General features: G+C 40.8%; 1 protein-coding gene across 2 annotated transcripts in view; it reads left to right on the top strand.

The window, feature by feature from the left end:
* Positions 1-2,481: 2,481 nt before the first annotated feature.
* The window catches only part of SMAGP (small cell adhesion glycoprotein), a 49,583-nt gene continuing 33,495 nt past the window's right edge, over positions 2,482-18,569 (top strand). The window contains exon 1 of one of the 2 annotated variants that reach the window (XM_089692935.1): positions 2,482-2,591. The gene's annotated coding sequence lies outside the window, so the exon portion shown is untranslated. Of the gene's footprint in view, positions 2,592-7,568; positions 7,633-18,569 lie in introns of those variants that run through there. The other variant, XM_089692954.1, reaches the window with a different exon arrangement.

Below are 18,569 nucleotides of genomic sequence, written 5' to 3'. Positions count from 1 at the left end.
CACCTCCCACAAATCGCATGTGAGAATCATATGCAATATACCACACCGCACATATGTGAACCCAGGCTAAAAGGTCCAATCAGAACTGGACCTTGAAGAAGGCGGCACACCCTGAAAGCTTGTCCTGAAAATTTGGATGTTAGTGCAAATAAAAAAAGTATCATAGACAGTATTCAGTTGTTCTTGTTGCCCCCTATAGTAAATTACCTTCCTCCTGGACAGTTCATCATTGTGGGAGGCTGTTAATTAAAGTCTTTCCTTCTGTGCACCTCTAGAGACTTTATCAGCAACCATTCTGAGTGGTTACCAATTAGGTGATCAGCAGTTTTCAACTCTTTCACCTATACCACTTTAACTATGTTGCAGTAGGGAAGTCAAAGGATGTACAGAAACACACAGAAGAAAATTCTTTTCTTCTGTGCACCCCTATCCTCAGTAGAACGCTCTGATCTCCAGGGGTTGGCTGCACAGTGATGTGGGGGGACTCAAAAGACTTGATCAACAGCCACTCTGAATAGTTTCCAAACAGGTGACCAGCACAGGGTTGCCAAGCGTCAGTAAATTTATGGACAGTTCTGTCTGTAAATATCAGGGGCTGATATTTTGTCTTGCTGTGTTGACATTTTAAGTTTAAACCAGACAAATTACTTGTTATGGGTATTGTCAGTGTTTCCATATTGTGTTTATACTGTTTAAATATTGATTGTCTTATGTTTTAATAGGAGTTCTGTCATTTTTTTTTCAGTAAAAAATATAAACCATCAGTAAATTTCCCATGTTTTGTCAATAGAAAATACTGCAGAGGTTGACAACACTGGATCAGCATTGCTTGACTCTCTCACAACCACCATCATAACTGTACTGCAGCAGGGGAGTCAAAGGATTTAATTACGTTTTTTTTCTGCCCAACATCCAAATTTAGACCTTATGGTATTAGTAGTAGAGTAGTTCTGCAGAGGCAAGATTAAAGCTTCTAGGGCTCAGCTACTTGGTTATTTCACTTTTATTATTTTATGGTTTGTTGTGTAAACTCATATGTTGGGTGTGTCTATTTATACGGCTGATTATGCTATTTACAACTGTATATATTGGCTCCCATATCCCATTCTATGTACTTTTAACAACTGTCACATAAAAAAAAAAAAAAACTTGCTGGCGACTGGTATCCTGAGCAGTTAGAGCTGTGAAAATGTCAACTATTTCTTCTAAAAATGGCTGGAAGTGTTTCTAAATGAAAACAAAAATTTACACATATAAAGTATAATAAATTATAATGTTGATCCAGATAGAATCTGACTACCTTTGTGGATCATGAAGGATTTGTATGACCATGGTTTGATAAGGTTTTTTTAGTAAAACAAAAAGGTAAGTTCATGCACACCCAATTCACAACATCAGTACATAAAGGGTTAATTGCATGAATACAGGTGCTGTAACCATATATTGGGTTTCCTATCTATAAGTAAACAATAGGCAGCACTTCAAACAGCTTACATTTTGGTTTTCATATATTTATGAAGGAAAGCATCATATAAAAACAAAATAGTACAATACAGTACATGGAGAAGATCTCCCCACAGTTCCTCTGCATCTCTCATCTACGGTAGACAAAGATAAACGCTCAGCTACAAGCATTACATACATTTGGATCTCACTTGTGAAAGGGGTTTTTACTCCAAAATGTTGTGATTCCCACCTTTGCCTGATTCCCCTCTGCCTGATTCTGAGTGTCCACACATCAGCTGAAGATTTTTCCTCGTATTTATCCAGGTGTATTGCTGTTTTGATTAATTGCTATACTTTTAGTCTGACTCTCCACCCTCTTCTAATGAAAAGGCACCTATATAATTCCCCTAACCGTTTACATCCCAGGGCATGCTTATATGCCAACTGCCCCTCATTTTGCTACCAAATCGCTCTCTCCCACTTCCTCAGTTGTCTCTTGTTTTTGGCCCGATGTAAAGGTCTCCAAATAAAATGCACCATTTAACAACAAAAGTGTTATGCCACACTAAATCATTTATCTAGCCTCTGAATTGAAAGAACAAAACCAGAATGAAAATATAAAGAGAAAGTAGTAGTGAAAAGAAGAACTCGCAAATTAATTCTTAAAGGTCTACAAAACTGGGGGTGTTGTAATGTTATGTCCTTAGCCTACATACTCGGTAGATGTTCCTTTTTCTCATCTCAGAAAGTTGGCTGGTATAGACTTTCTGCAAGTCAAGTCCTAGCTAGGGTTACATGCCCTATGGAGCTGTAACATCTGAAAAAAGGAAACCTAAAGGAATAAATAATATTGTATTTTCTAAAGCTATTTTTTTTTTGTTTTCAACAGTTCCGATTTTGATTTTAGTTTCTGTTATAATTTTTGCAGGTCCTCAATTTATTCTCATTAGTCTTTTATGGGTTGTGGTTCTAATATGTTAAATAGCAAAACAAAGTCACTACACATTCCACATTGTAGTTAAACTGGTAAGGTAAGAACAAGGAAACGCCTTAAAATGAGTAAGCATTAACTTCTGTGTTTAAAATTGCCATTAACCCCGGAACTGTCCAGACTAGACATACACCACCTTCAAACAATATGCAAGGTACGTACTAGACATAGACCTTCAACTCAGGGTCTGCTATTAGCATCCAGACTTCTTTTGTATTTGTTAAGTGAAGAACAAAAAGCGTTATAATAATAACTGTGGGAGTAAAACAGTTTATGCTTTCACATAACCAGCAGTTAGCAAACAATTCCTGGAATGATTATACTAGTCGTGTAGCTATAATACTATTTAAGCAACAGCTATTCCTTGTTTGTTAAGAAACACAAGGGCATCTACAGAAATATTATATGAAAAAATAAAGTTTCTGTTTATCTAATATTATACTTAAAGTGGTAGTGAAGCCTGTTTGTGTACTTGTACCTACAGGTATAGCTATAATAAGGCTCACTTGTAGGTACTGTAAATATCTCCTAAACATGTACCATTTAGGAGACGTTTACTCGTGTAGTCGCACCAGCACATGTGCTCTGAAGGAACGGCAAAGCTGTGGTGTTCCTTCAGAGCTGTGTGCCACAAACAGTGGTTTCCAGGCATTCGCGGGAGTGACGTCATTGTGGCTCGGCCATTCAAGCCATCGCCGAACCCAGGAGAAGGACTGGGTGAAGATGGAAGCCCTGTCAGCCGTGACAGCGTGACACTGGAGGGCTTCATTTTAAGGTAAGTTTCACATAATGTGCTAGTATGTGATGCATTCTAGCAAACTATGACATTGTCTTGCAGGGGAATTTTTCTTTTAATGATCAAGTTTACTACCACTTTAAACAAAAACACTCTCTCTCTCTCTCTCTCTCTCTCTCTATATATATATATATATATATATATATATATATATATATATACATACACACACACAGTAATTACAGCACTGTTTCTGCTTTGTAGATATCATTACAGGCCTTGTTCTTTATCAGGCTCACTGCTGAAAAGGAGAGTCTGGGTTGTCTTAAGATAGTTAATGGAGATGATGGAAGGGGTTGAAAGGCTGCAGCACGGCATCCCCTTACTCAGATAATATTGTGTCTTATGCAGGTCATACATGGGTCGAATTCTGAATGAATTTTCTTTAGAAAATCAGAAATTGTGTGCGTTTTGTAATCCGAGGATGCTACCATTGATTTCGAAATTCAACCAACCAAGCCTTCAATTTCCCCTCATGTTGCTACAGAAAAGAATTTTCGTTGCCAAGAATTTTCCTTTCTTTCCAGGTCACAGCTCATGCTCATTTATTTTTCATTTATATTTCTCGCACGATTCTCCCATCATTAATTCAAAATTTGTTTTTCAAAAAATTTCCAACATGCCTGACCACTCAGATTCGATGGTCACACAAAAATCAGATGTTTCTATGACCCACTATGGTGCGAAATTTGAACAAAGATTCTTAGAAAAGATTTTTGAAAGAAAATTAGTTCGGAATTCGACCCATGTATGGCTAGCTTTAGTGTCTTACATAAAATTGTATTGCTCTTGCAGGGGTGTCTGTAAATTAACGCCAAGCACTGTGCAGACTTCTGGAAAGAGTGGGGAGCTAATCAAAGGAATTGTGAAAGTTTCCTTTCCCAAATTATCTAGCTAGATTTTTATCTTATATTACAAGATGGTTGTAAATGCAGAAAGTGTAAATATTGAATGATATCATTGCAGAAAGAGGATTTTTCTTTACTTTGTGAAGAACAGTTATGCTTCTTTTATTAAGCCGACAGTGGGGGTAGACATTTTGACCAGTGTAGCACTACCCCTGAAGGAGTCGCTGATATATTGGGTCCTTAGCTCTCTATATGGCCCTAGACAGAGCCTCACTCCTACTGCCACCACCTGAATACCTTTTGTCTGGGCCTCCCAGCAGTCATACAAGAAGAGTACACACCAGCTGTGGTAGTTTATACCGGTTGTATTGATAGGACTAGATTGATCAGGCAAATACAGCAGTTTAAAGATTGAAAAGTTGCAAACAATGAAACAATACAATGACAATGCAGTGCAGTTAGCTCAGGTACCCTTTTAAAGCTAGGCTTATTATGTCCTGCAAGACTGAGAATTACTATAAACAATAACTCTCTGACTGGGAGATCACACCCCAAGTGAATTCAAGAGGCTAACAAAAGGACAACAGGCTAGCTCACGTTAGGGCTCCCAGTCTGGAGAGTCTAAACTTAGGCTGGAAAGTCTGTTAAATCTCCTGCACATGAGTACTCCTACCAGACAGACCCGAAGTGTTTAAATAACCCTATGATATAGACTTCTTCCGGCTTAGTTGGGGCCCTTTACGTTGGCGCATAAAGCAGTGTAATGTTACTTTAGGTGGTGAAGTCAATGGAGACTGTTCACTTTAAGACATGAAGTTGTTGGGTTAGGCCACTGTAAGAGGTGAATTTATGGGATAGTTCACTGTAAGAGGTGAAGCTACTGAGACAGTTCACTTCAAGAGGCAGAGTGAATGGAGAAGCTCCATAAAGAGAAGTTGAGGTTAGTAATTAAGGTTGCCTAGGCCAAAATAAATGCAGTAGAAAAGAGGGAGCTGCTAAGCAGGGAACAATGTAGTGATACAGTTCAGCAGTCTGGAAGCAGTAGCCGCAATAGTGAAGAAGGCGGCAGCTTGCAGCAGATGGCAATGTAAAGTTTATCTCCGACAAAAGTCAATGTTAAAAGGTTTTTGTATCCTAGTCAGGCCTGAACAAGTGCAACACTATGGCGGTACCTTTCTATTTTTGATGTTGGAGTGATACAGAACAGCAAGTCGAGCAGGCTCACGATCTTAAAGGAACATTCACCCTGCAACCCATGTGGTGCCAGAGAGATTACAGAGGAGAGTGTGGATAAGAAGAGTTAATATGCATCTAAAGAAAAAAAGCTCTGTTAGACCTAAATAATTTGGGTCATTCCTGCAAGGGGACTGCATTAGGAGCACTGTGGTGGAGCATGGGTGCCAGTAGAAGTGGTGTTGCAGCACTGGAGTTTTGGTCACACACTTGTTGGAAGAATTTGGGTAACACAATAGCTCACAAACTCTTTTATGCATATGAAATTTGGCACTTGATTTACAGCTGGAATTACAACACTTGCACTTTATGTTGACAGTTATTTCAGCAAGGTAATATAAATGTGTGGATATGAGAAGTGCAATAGTTTAATCCTTCGGATTTCACAATTATTTTCATGTTTTGTATTAGAAAAGTATTTTATATTATGCATGACTATATGTATGAGTTGACTTAAGCTGTGTGGTTGATTTTTGCTTTTTGTTGGGTTTTTTTGCATTTACTTTATGTTATCAATAGTAATGCAGCATCTGTTTTTGATATTATTCATGTACACCTGTGGGAACACTTGATGGGTGGGACACACACTTTAAACGTTTGGCACAGTTGACTCAGTTGGCTGCCAGTACATATACTGTATACTATGCACAGTGGGAAAATAAACAGGTTGTATTTAAAGGACTAGAATGATCAGGAAATACAGCAGTTTCTAGGTTGCACACAAATATGACAATGCAGTGCAGTTAGCTCAGGTTCCCCTTTAAAGCTAGGCTTATTGTGCGAACCGGGCCTTGTAGGATCCTTCATAGGGCAGACTTGTAGAAGCATTGAAGAAACTGAGCTGTCAATACTCTGTAATGAAGGCACCTTTCATGCAGTAAAATAAGCTTGACTATATACCCATTTCTGATGTGTGATTAGGATACAAAAAAAAGACCATGATGATTCAAGAGGTTTGACAGAGGGTGACTATTAGTCCTCATGCATACTGGATGTTTTTACAGCTACTGTTTTTGGCTTTTGATATTTTTTTTTTTTTACAGCCAGTAAACTCCCCAGCATGTTATCCTCTGTGTCCATGCACACATAGACTGTAATCAATGTTTTTTTGCTGAAAAAAAAACCCAGGACTAGTGAGTTTCTAGAGGAGTTTTTTAGCGGTAAAAATGCTCTAATGCTGCAAAACGCAGCAAACCAGCAGTTTTGGACTTTTTTTGACTAAGAAAAAAAATTTTTTTGGTAAAAAAAAACTCTAAAAAATGCAATGCAAAAATGCTAAAAAATGTTTTTAACGTGACTTTACACAGCTAACGTTACCAGCGTTATTAAAACGCCCAGTGTGAATGTATCCTTAGCCTAACTGTACAAACCTTGTCATAAAAGGAAATGCTGATAGATCAACGTTCACATGAACATTTCAATTCCTGATCTTCTTACCGTACAGTAAATGCAGCTTTTTTTGTTAATGTCTTCAGGTTTGGTTAATAGTATATGGTTGTCCATTAAATAGGACATTACCATCTGCTCTTAGAGTGGTTGTAAAGGCTCAAGGTTTTTTAACTTCATGCATTCTATGCATGAAGGCAAAAAACATTTTGTGAGCAGCTCCCCCAGCCCGTCTAATATTTACCTGAGCCATGTCATGATCCAGTGATGTGTACGAGAGCCTCAGCGCTCCAGGGACTCTCCCTCCTCCTTGGCTGAAACAGCAGTGGGAGCCATTGGCTTCCGTTGCTGTCAATCACAGACACTGAGCCAATGAGGAGAGAGAGAGGTAGGGGCCAAGCAAATGGATACTCAGAGCAGCAGTTCGGGAGTGAGTCTGCTGGGGTGCCTCCATAGCAAGAGGCTTCTCCGGGGGCACTTGACAAAAAAGAGGAGCCAGGGACCCGAGAAGAGGAGGATCTGGGCTGCTCTGTGCAAACATTGCACAGAGCAGGTAAGTATAAGATGTTTGTTGCCTTTAATATCACTGTAATATTTGTACATTTTGGAGTTGAAAACTGTCTCTGCTCTGGAAAATACAGTTTAAAACATAGCCTGGTTACAATGTTCCACAAAGGCACATACCAAAGAATCCAATTAAAATGAATGCCCTATATTTAGAAGCAGTACAAGAATTCTGTTTGAACATAAAACAATTAGCCTCAATGCTCTAATCAATTTCTTTGTGTCCTTTAGCAATCACCCATAACTATTTTACAAAGAAGGAATTGAAATGGAAAGTCATCACATGAACATCAATTGAAACATTTTAAATTACTTCCATGAATATTTTGCTTCTGATTTGGAATTTTTGGATGCACCTTCTTTGCAAGGTTGTAAAATACTTTAACCACTTATAAAAATGGCTTTTAAAGGAATGGTGCTATGTAGAGTCATAATTTATGTCCACACCCAAAGAAAAAAGCTGTGTCTTTTGAGAATGCACTCTGTAAACTTTATTTGTTGTGTACTGTAAAAATATAAAAGGTCATGGAACAAAGTGCACAATTTTGGGCCAGCCCACATAAGTGCTACTATTAAAAAAAATCTGAACATATGCAATATGTGTCCACATCCGTAAACGGTGTGCTTTGCCAAGGCAGGGTAAAGTAAGAGTAAATGGCCAACTTCCTTCCTCACCACCCACTGCTTATATTCACATTCCTTAGTTCACTGAAGCAAAGTGAAGTACTTGATACTTCTGGATATGTTGACCATTGAGCTGTCTCTCCTTCCTCCTCCAGGCTGTGAAAGTGAACCAGACCGAGTTAAACTTTTTGCAAGAATTTTTATTTGCTCTGCTAGGAAACAGGAGATTGGTATAATCAGTGTGTCTAAAGCCTCGTACACACATTGAGAATATTGGAGGAATGATCATTCGGTTTTTTTTTTGTACGCTAGTCTCATATCGAAAATGAGGTTACTAAAGTTATGAAAATTCTCATAAAACAGAACATAACTTCCTTGGATGATGTATTGTATTGTAATGTATTCTTTAGTTTCCGAGCATGCATAGTCTTGGTCACTTGATTTTTTTCAGATGAATACTGTACTGATTAACCACTTGCCTGCTGGACACTTCTACCCCCTTCCTGCCCTGGCCAATTTTCAGCTTTCAGCGCTGTCGCACTTTGAATGACAATTGCATGGTCATGCTACATTGTGCCCATATGAAATTTTTATCATTTCTTTTTCACACAAATAGAGCTTTCTTTTGGTAGGATTTACTCAACGCTGGGTGTTTTATTTTTTTGCGCTATAAACAAAAAAAGAGCAAAAAATTAAAAAAAAAGTTTTCTTTGTTTCTATTATAAAATTTTGCAAACAGGTAATTTTTCTCCTTCACTGACGTGCATTGATGAGGCTGCGCTGATAGGCAGCACAGATGGGCACTGATAGGTAGCACTGATGGGCACTGATGAGATGGCATGGATAGGCAGCACTGATGGGCACTGATGAGCTGGCACTGATGATGCTGCACTGATAGGTGGCACTGCTGGGCAGCACTGATGGGTGGCACTGCTGAGCAGTACTGATGTGTGGCACTGCTGGACACAGGTGGGTGGCACTCCAGGGCACAGGTGGGTGGCACTGATGGGCACAGATGGGTGGCAATGCTAGGCACAGGTGGGTGGCACTGATGGGGGGCACAGGTGGGTGGCAATTCTGGGCACAGGTGGGTGGCACTGATGGAGGGCACTGCTGGGCGGCACTGATGGGCACAGGTGGGCGGCACTGCTGGGCACTGATCATCAGGGCACTGATGATCAGTGCCCATCCTTCCTCTGACAATTGCCGGTTATCGACAGTACTTTCCTCATGCTGTGACAGTATCGTAAAATTTTCATGGTATCGAAACCCTTTTGTGCTTGTCCCTTAGAATAATTTTGCATGAACTGTCATGATCAGCTCTTGAAAACTGCTTACTAACGATCAGATTATCAAATGATAGCTTTGAAAGCGGTATTTTTCATCTGATTTTCTAATTGTGGTGGGGCACATTATATTAAACTCTTGGCACGTAGGGCCTAGATGCCGAGTGTCTGCACATTTGAGTCCTATTAAAAAAAACATATGTCCTGAGAGCGCGTACCCTGCGCGTTCCCAGCACACACGTTCGATACTCACAGAAAAGTCCCGATCTCTTTTGATCGGGACCTTTCCCGATCATGTGACCGCTGTGACAGTGAATCACGGCGGTCACATGACCCTAGAACCCCGCCCCGCCTCCCAGCTTCTGGAACCCTTAAAGGGCCAGGAGGCACTGGCGCCAAAGGGTTAATCTATTGCTTTACCATGCATGTTTATTTTAACATAGGCCAGACCAGGAACAGACAATTAGATTTGGGTGTGTAGTTTTTGGGGATCAATTTATTCATACATTAGTACAATCTCAATTTTGAAGGCTAAGGCTAAATTGTGAATATTTTATATGCACAGATCAGAACTATACATTTAAAATGAAGTAGGGTGTTCAGATTACAGCAGCACTAATGCCATTAGTACATTCTGTGAAAGTTAGCAAAGCTTTTGACTGTAGGCCATTCACAATTGGAGGCAATTGGAGGTTATCCCCTCCAATCTTTTGAATACAACTTCCTCTGTTCTTTTCTCTACTCCATCATTGACTCTCTTTTTGGTATGGCATAAAGATCTATATATTTACCTAAAAAGTTGGAAAATGATATTGCCCAAAGTGTTAATAGCTTGAATTAATTTTCCAGGTTAATCCAGGAATGGGATTTAAATTGATTATTATTGGCAGATGAATTGATTTGTGATTTTGCAGTTTCCATTTTTTCAGATGGTGTCCATTGTAAATGCCTTTAAACGCATAAAATATACTATCTTTTTTAAATTAAAGTGGGTGTAAAGGCTCAAGGTTTTTTACCTTCATGTATTCTATGCATGAAGATAAAAAACCTTCTGTGTGCAGCAGCCCCCCCAATCCTTACCTGAGTCCCTTCTGATCTCTGCTGTTTGGGCACTCTTCCTCCTCATTGGCTGAGACAGCAGCAAGAACCAATTGGCTCCCGCTGCTGTCAGTCACAGCTAGTGAGCCAATGAGGAGAGAGCGGGGTCGGGGCTCAGTCTTATGGACATATAGAGCACCGGCTTGGGGACAAGCACACAGCAGTGCCCCCAGGATGAATGGCTTTCTCTGGGGGCACTGCTCAAGGGGGAGGAGCCCTGGCTGGGACCCAAAAAGAAGAGGATCTGGGCTGCTGTGTGCCAAACCACTGCACAGAGAAGGTAAGTGTAGACATGTTTGTTATTTGTTAAAAAAATAAGCTTTACTGTAACTTTAAGTATTGATGGCCTGTCAGTTTTTTCTCAATCTGAAATTTTGGACATAGTATAGATATGTCTTTTGTCAATAAATAATATCCTTCTTTCCAGTGGAGCTTGGGGATTTGCTTATCTTGATTTCTTGCAGTCCAATTCCCTATACATACCACATGGTAGTCATTGGCTTCAATACTGTCTTGGAGAGAGAGCTGATGTTTTCATTAAGAAGCTAGTTACCTGGCTATCAGATTCACCCTAGGGCTTTACTACTTGGTGAGCCATTCACTCAAAAAAGCATTTACCTAATGAGTTCAGAGCTTTTGATCTGTATACTTGCTAGGGGTAAGTGCTTTAGAGGTATTGATACCATTGTAGTATCATGATAGCTGGGTACCTGGCATTTCCAAAAGAGGTCAGTAATGGCAACCTCTATTTACCTTTGAGTACAGATATCCTTTAAACATCCATCATCTTTGGAAAGCTTTCCTTGTGTGTAGCACTTAATGTCCTTTCATTCTCTCTTTTGCGCTGTCGATTTTACTTTTTGTTTTTCATAGTTTGAAACATTTTTTTACTTCTAACAACTGTGGGAGTTTGACATATAATATTTTCATAACTCAACACACTGTATTGTTGCTAGTCAGTGACTATCCTAGGTTAGAGCGCTAGGGCCCTTCATTTGAGTCTTATCAAATAATCTTAAATTTGTTGCATAGGTTACCATACACAATCTAAAGACATACTGCTTAAAGCACGGGTGTCAAACTGGCAGGCCTCCAGCTGTTGCCAAACTACAAGTCCCATGAGGCCTTGCAAGATTAACAGTTACAAGAATGACTCCCAAAGGCAAAGGCATGATGGGACTTTTAGTTTCGCAACAGCTGGAAGGCCACCAGTTTGACACCCTTGGCTTAAAGGATAAGTTCACCTTTGGGAAAATGATACATGTTCCACCTGCTTTTGCTGCAGCCGCTTGTCAATCCCCTCTATCCCTGTGACAGCAGTATGGGGAGAAAATCCCCTACCTGCTGTCACTCTTTAAAGAGAATCAACTACAAGTACCAACATCCTTTGCTGCTTTCGGCTTGTATTTCTCAATTAACTACCATGGCGCTGATGAGCACTCTAGTAGTTCATTGATTCTTCCTGTCAGTGTGTAACTGCCTGCCAGATAGTGTACACTGTCAGGCTGCAGGAGTCCTGGTACAATGTTTTCCAGGCTCTTAAAAAAATGCACATATTTTTTACCTGCAAAAATTGTGCATTTATTATTTTTTTTAAAAAGTGAACTTATTCTTTAATTACCTGGTTTCCACCTTTAAGTGGCCCTGGCATGTAACAGTGGTGAGGACATTATAATGTAAGGTTTTGTTGGGCAGGGATCCATGTGATTCAAAGTCCTCTATAAAGTTCTTTGGAATAAGTTGGTTTGGTTTCATATCAGTTAAAGACATGATAAACACTGCTCTGCTCTAAACTGCTACACAATAATTGCCAAGAAATTATTTTACAGGACACTTATCCGTAGAAAACATGAAAGCTGCTTTCGTTGATCTTTTATTTTTAAAGTGCTAAGCTGGCTATACACGTATAGATATTTGGTGGGTTCAGCAGATCATTAAACCAGCTTCTGTCGACCGGTCTTGCAGCATGCAGCCAAGGAGCTTCAGCACTGATCAAAGTATTCTTACATAGTTAGTCTGGCTGAAAAAAGACAAAAGTCCATCCAGTTCAACCATAAATAAAAAAAAGTTATAATCCTATACCCACAGTTGATCCAGAGGAAGGCAAAACAACCCAGCAAAGCATGATCCAATTTGCTCCTGCAGGGAAAAAAATTCCTTCCTGAGTCCCCGAGAGGTAATCGGATATTCCCTGAGTCAACTTTACCTATAAATGTTAGTAACCAGTTTTGTTCTGTGTATCCAAGGAAGAATCCAGGTCTTTTTTAAAGCAATCCACTGAGCTGGCCAGAACCAACTCTTGAGGGAGTCTAGTCCACGTTTTCACAGCTCTCACTGTAAAGAAACCTTTCCGTATTTGGAAATTACATTTCTTTTCCTCCAGATGTAAAGAGTGCCCCCTTGTCCTCTGTGATGACCTCAGGGTGAATAACTCTACACCGAGTTCACTATATTTGACCACTGATGTACCGTATTTGCCGGCGTATAAGACGACTTTTTACCCCTTAAAAATCTTCTCAAAAGTCGGGGGTCGTCTTATACGCCGGTATACGGCATACTGACACTTTTTAGGGGGGCGGCGCGTTGCCGCCGCCGCCCCCCCCCCTTCCCCCAATGGAAGGGACACTAAGCAGGGGTGGGCAGCGGCTGTTTCTTACCTGGTTCCGGTCCCACGACGATCCGGTCCAGGAAGCGCGGCTGCGCCTTCAGTTCAGTCACTGGATGTTCGTGCGGCTGCTCGGCTCCGCCTCCTCACCAGTGATTGGCCGCCAGAACTGTAGCTCAGGAAAGGCACACAGGCGGCCAATCACCGGCGAGGGGGTGGAGCCGAGCGGCCCCGCGAAAATCGAGTGCAGGACCAGCAGGTAAGTGGTCAGTGTAGAGGTGCTGCTGCAACCACATATGCTGGCTGCAGCAGCACCATACGAGAACAGGGTCAGCAAGTGTCAGTGGGAGGAATAGTGCCCCATCATTGGTGTCACTGATACCAATGATGGAGCACTATTCCTCCCACTGATACCAATGATGGGGCACTATTCCTCCCACTGACACCAACGATGGGGCACTATTCCTCCCACTGACACCAACGATGGGGCACTATTCCTCCCCCCACTGACACCAATGATGGGGCACTATTCCTCCCCCCCACTGACACCAACGATGGGGCACTATTCCTCCCCCCCACTGACATCAACGATGGGGCACTATTCCCCCCCCCCCACTGACACCAATGATGGGGCACTATTCCACCCCCCACTGACACCAATGTTGGGACACCATTCCTCCTACTGACACCAATGATGGGGCACTATTCCCCCCACTGATACTAATGATGGGGCACTATTCCTGCCACTAATGCCAATGATGGGGCACTATTCCTGCCACTGATACCAATGATGGGGCACTATTCCTGCCACTGATACCAATGATGGGGCACTATTCCTGCCACTGATACCAATGATGGGGCACTATTCCTGCCACTGATACCAATGATGGGGCACTATTCCTGCCACTGATACCAATGATGGGGCACTATTCCTGCCACTGGTGTGCATTGTAAGAGGGGTAGTCTTATACGGCGAGTATAGCTCAAACACTAAATTTTAGCAGGAAAAGTAGGGGGGTCGTCTTATACGCCCAGTCGTCTTATACGCCGGCAAATACGGTATGTATACATGTTGATCATATCCCCCCTTAATCTCCTCTTCTCAAGAGAGAATAAATTCAGTTCCTCTAATCTTTCCTCATAGCTGAGCTCCTCCATGCCTCTTATCAGTTTGGCTGCCCTTCTCTGTACTTTCTCCAATTCCCCAATGTACTTTTTGTGAATTGGTGCCCAAAACTGAACTGCATATTTCAGATGAGGTCTTACTAATGATTTGTACAGGGGTAATATGATATCTCTCTCTGGAGTCTATACCTCTTTTAATACAAGAGAGTATTTTGCTCGCTTTAGAAACCGCAGCTTGGCATTGCATGCCATTATTAAGCTTGTGATCTACCAGAACTCCTACATCCTTCTCCACCATTGATTCCCCCAGTTGTACTCCCCCTAGTATGTATGATGCATGCATATTCTTAGCTTCCAATTGCATAAACTTACATTTATAAACATTAAACCTCTTTTGCCACATAGTCGCCCATTTAAACAGTGCATTGAGGCCTACTTGTCCTGTAAGGACGTTATTCCACTGCACAGCTTGGTGTCATCTGCAAAGACTGAAATGGGATTTTTAATCCCAGACCATATATCATTTATAAATGTATTAATCGCTTCCCGACCGCCCTATAACAGATATACTATGGATAAATATCTCCACTGTATATATATATATGCACAGCACTTCCATCCAGAGCAGTGTGATTACAGTAAAGCCCACACACCACCCCCTATGTAAAACACTCCCTGCACACAATGAACCCTTTGATCGCCCCTCATGTTAACCCCATCCTGCCTACTGCCATTAGTACAGTGTCAGTGCTTTTTATTAGCACTGATCACTCTATTGGTGTCACTGGGGATGTCATTGACACCAAGTAAGTTTCCCCCCTCTCAGAATGCCCACTGCAGTCCCGCTATAAGTCGCTGATCGCAGCCATTACTAGTAAAAAAAAAAAAATTCCAGTATCTACACCATCATTTGTAAACACTATAACTTTTATGGAAACCAATTAATTTACAAGTATTGGGATTTTGTTTTAGCAAAGTCATGTAGCAGAATACATGTTGGCCTAAATTTATTACAAAATTAGATTTTTAAATTTTTTTTACTGGACATGTTTAATAGCAAAAAGTAAAAAATATTGTTTTTTCTCAAAATTTCGGGTCTTTTTTTTTTTTTTCTTATAGCGTAAAAAATAAAAAATGCACAGGCGATCAAATACCACTGAAAGAAAGCTCAATTCGTCGGAACAAAAGGACATAAATTTAATTTGGGTGCAGCGTTGCATGACTGTGCAATTGTCAGTTTAAGTAATGCAGCACTGTGCAAAAAATGGCCTGGTCAAGAAAGGGGTAAATCTTCAGGAGGGTAAGTGGTTAAAAAGTAAGGGTCCCAACACTGGGGTACACCACTGACAACCCTAGACCATTCAGAGTATGAATCATTAACCACTACTCTCTGAATACGATCCTTTAGCCAGTTTTCTATCCATTTACATACAGATTTTTCCAAGCCTGTAGACTTTACCTTACACATTAGCCATGTGTGGGGAACTGTGTCAAACGCTTTTGCAAATTCCAAGTATACCACGTCCACCGCCACCCCTCTGTCCAAGGTTTTGCTCACCTCCTCATAAAAAGAAATCAGATTTGTTTGACAACTTCTGTCTTTCATGAATCTATGCTGTTGCTTAAAGTATTTTTTTCCAGCAAGAACTCATCTATGTGGTCTTTTATTAAACTCTCCAGTATCTTCCCAACTATAGAAGTTAAACTAACAGGTCTATAATTACTTGGTAAAGATTTTGACCCCTTTTTAAATATAGGCACCACATTGGCCTTATGCCAATCCAGTGGTACTATGCCAGTCATTAAAGAGTCCCTAAAAATTACAAACAATGGCTTTGAAATGACAGAGCTCAATTCTTTAGGACCAGTGGGTGTATGCCATCCAGTCCAGGTGCTTTATTCACCTTTATACTGTCTAAATATTTCTGGATCATATCTATTGTGAGCCGATGTGGATCATCTGGAGCTGTGTCAATACCATGTCCATTATGGACAAGAGCTCCTCCATGCTCCTTTGTATACACAGAGCTGAAGAAGGTATTAAATAAATTTGCCTTCTCTTTGTCTCCAGTCACCCACTCTAGATTATTTTGTAAAGGGCCTACATGCTCGGGCTGGACCTTTTTACTATTAACATATTTGAAGAATGTTTGGGGTTTGTCCTGCTATCTTTTGCAATCTGTCGTTCCTTTTCAGTTTTTGCGGCCTTTATCTCCTTTTTGCATATTCTGTTATATTCTTTGTAATGTTTAAAAAGAAATTCTTTTCTTTTTATCTATAGCATTTTTAACTTTGGCAGTAAGCCACACAGGTTTAATTTTTAGCCTTTTAAACTTGTTGCCCATGGGAATATATTTTGCAGTGTGTTCACATACAGTCTTTTTGAAGAACTCTTGGAGAGCAGCTCTCAGCCTTGGATAATTAGCTTTCTTAAAGTTGAGCATTTTTTTTCCCGTATGTGCTTGATGTTTACAGCTAACAATAAATGAAATCATGTTATGGTCACTGCTACCCAGATGTTCTTTTATATAGACATTCGTAATAAGCTCTGCATGGTTTGAGATTACCAGGTGCAGCAGAGCATCATTCCTAGTTGGGGCTTCTATGAATTGTACCATAAAATTGTCCTGTAGTAGGTTTATAAGTTTTTGCCCTTTAACTGTTGCTGCAGGACCATTACTCCAGTCAATTTCCGGGTAGTTAAAATCCCCCATTATTATCAATGTCCCAGCCCTTGCAGCCCTTTTGATCTGTGCAAGGACCTGAGTCTCCACCTCCTCATTAACACTGGGAGGCCTATAACAAACTCCAATGATTACTTTTGTAGTACGCATCCCCATGTACAATTCCAACCATAATGCTTCAGCTTCATCACACTCTCCATCAACTAGGTCCTCTTTCACACTCGCTCTGAGATCACTTCTCACATAGAGACAGACACCACCACCTTTCCTTTTTACTGTGTCTCTCCAAAAGAGAACATAGCCAGGAATATTAATAGCCCAGTTATGTCAAGAATGAAGCCAAGATTCAGCAATACCAATTAAATCATAGTTCTGTTCATGTACCAAAGCTTCCAACTCACCTATTTTGCTTGTCAGACTTCTGGCATTAGTGAACAAACACTTTAATGCATTGACACCTTGTGCACACGTATTTTGCATAGTAATTATTTTCATACAAATGGTACCAACTCCAATGGTTGTTTGTAACATGGGAACCTTCTTATCAGCTGCCATAGCCCTCCCCCCATCTTTCCCCATTCCACCCACCAATAAGGAATGACCCCTATCTAATCTGTCTACCCCATTATAATCTAATTCTCCCTCCCCCCTCAATCCTAGTTTAAATAGTCCTCCAGCCTCCCCATAAACCTCTCCCCCAGCAAAGCAGACCCCCTTCCATCTAGGTGCAAACCATGTCTAGCATATAGGTTGCATCCCAATGAAAAGGCAGCCCAGTGCTCTAGAAACCCAAATCCTTCCCTCTTACACCAGGTCTTTAGCCATGCATTTAGTTCTCTAATCTCCCCATCTCTCCTGAGTTTCGCATGTCACAGGTAATATGTCAGAGAATATCACCTTGGAGGTCCTTCCCTTCTTGCAGCCTAGTTCTTTAAATTGATTCTTAAGAAGCCTCTACCTTCCCTGTATTTTGTCATTGGTTACAACATGAACCAAGACAGTTGGGACATGCCCAGCCTCTTCCAGTATTTTATCAACCCGGTCCACCACATGACGCACCCTGGTATTTTGATGGGGAATGGGGAAGTATCTGCTATGACCGCCCAGCCACCCACCGCTAGCAAAGGCAATTGTAACCATATGGGGACAACAAGCTGCATTTGTACACAGGTGTACAAGTGTCCAACCCTGGATGCAGACTGTCTATGTCTAGGGGCATATGTTTTTATGAATGTGCTGGTTTATGCAAGTAGCACTGCCTGTACACAACAGCTAGGTATCCTGGGTGCAGCAATATGCCCACAAGTTACATTATGCTGCCCCATGTGCCAATGGGCATTAGGCCTTAAGAGAAACTTCCACCTTCCCATGTTAAATCTTGTTCAATTCCCCTATAATTTTTTTGCTGCCACTCATGAATATCATATGTCAGCTGTAATAGGGGTTTTTCAAAGTTAAGAAGCCTAATGTTTCAGCTTGCAAATGGAAGCAATCCAGTGGCCCCTCCTGGACACCTGGTAGTATCTGTTGGGTATCTATTTACTCAGCACAACCTCATCTTTTATATTTTATTAAAAAATAGGTAATATATTGTATTTGTGTTAACATTAGTGCATTTAATATGGAAAAATGTTCCCTAAATAAACTGCACTAATGTTGTACTAATATTGTGTGACATAAAAAATTTAAACTACTACTATTTTATTCTCTAGGCTCTTGTCTTCTGGGAAATGTACTTGTAGCACTACCCCTGCAGGGGCCACTTGATAATGCCTGTCCCCAGTTAATGCCCTGACCTTGAAAGCCTCCCGACACCTCTGACACTATGGGTTCAGACATATTTCAACAGTGTAGAATAATAATGCAAGAGATGCAATTTTAAG

The sequence above is a fragment of the Staurois parvus genome, unplaced genomic scaffold, assembly GCF_062004578.1.
Source record: "Staurois parvus isolate SC_StPar_1 unplaced genomic scaffold, SC_StPar_1.0 ptg000023l, whole genome shotgun sequence".
NCBI classification, from domain to species: Eukaryota; Metazoa; Chordata; class Amphibia; order Anura; family Ranidae; genus Staurois; species Staurois parvus.
This window is presented reverse-complemented; position numbering and strand designations above follow the sequence as displayed.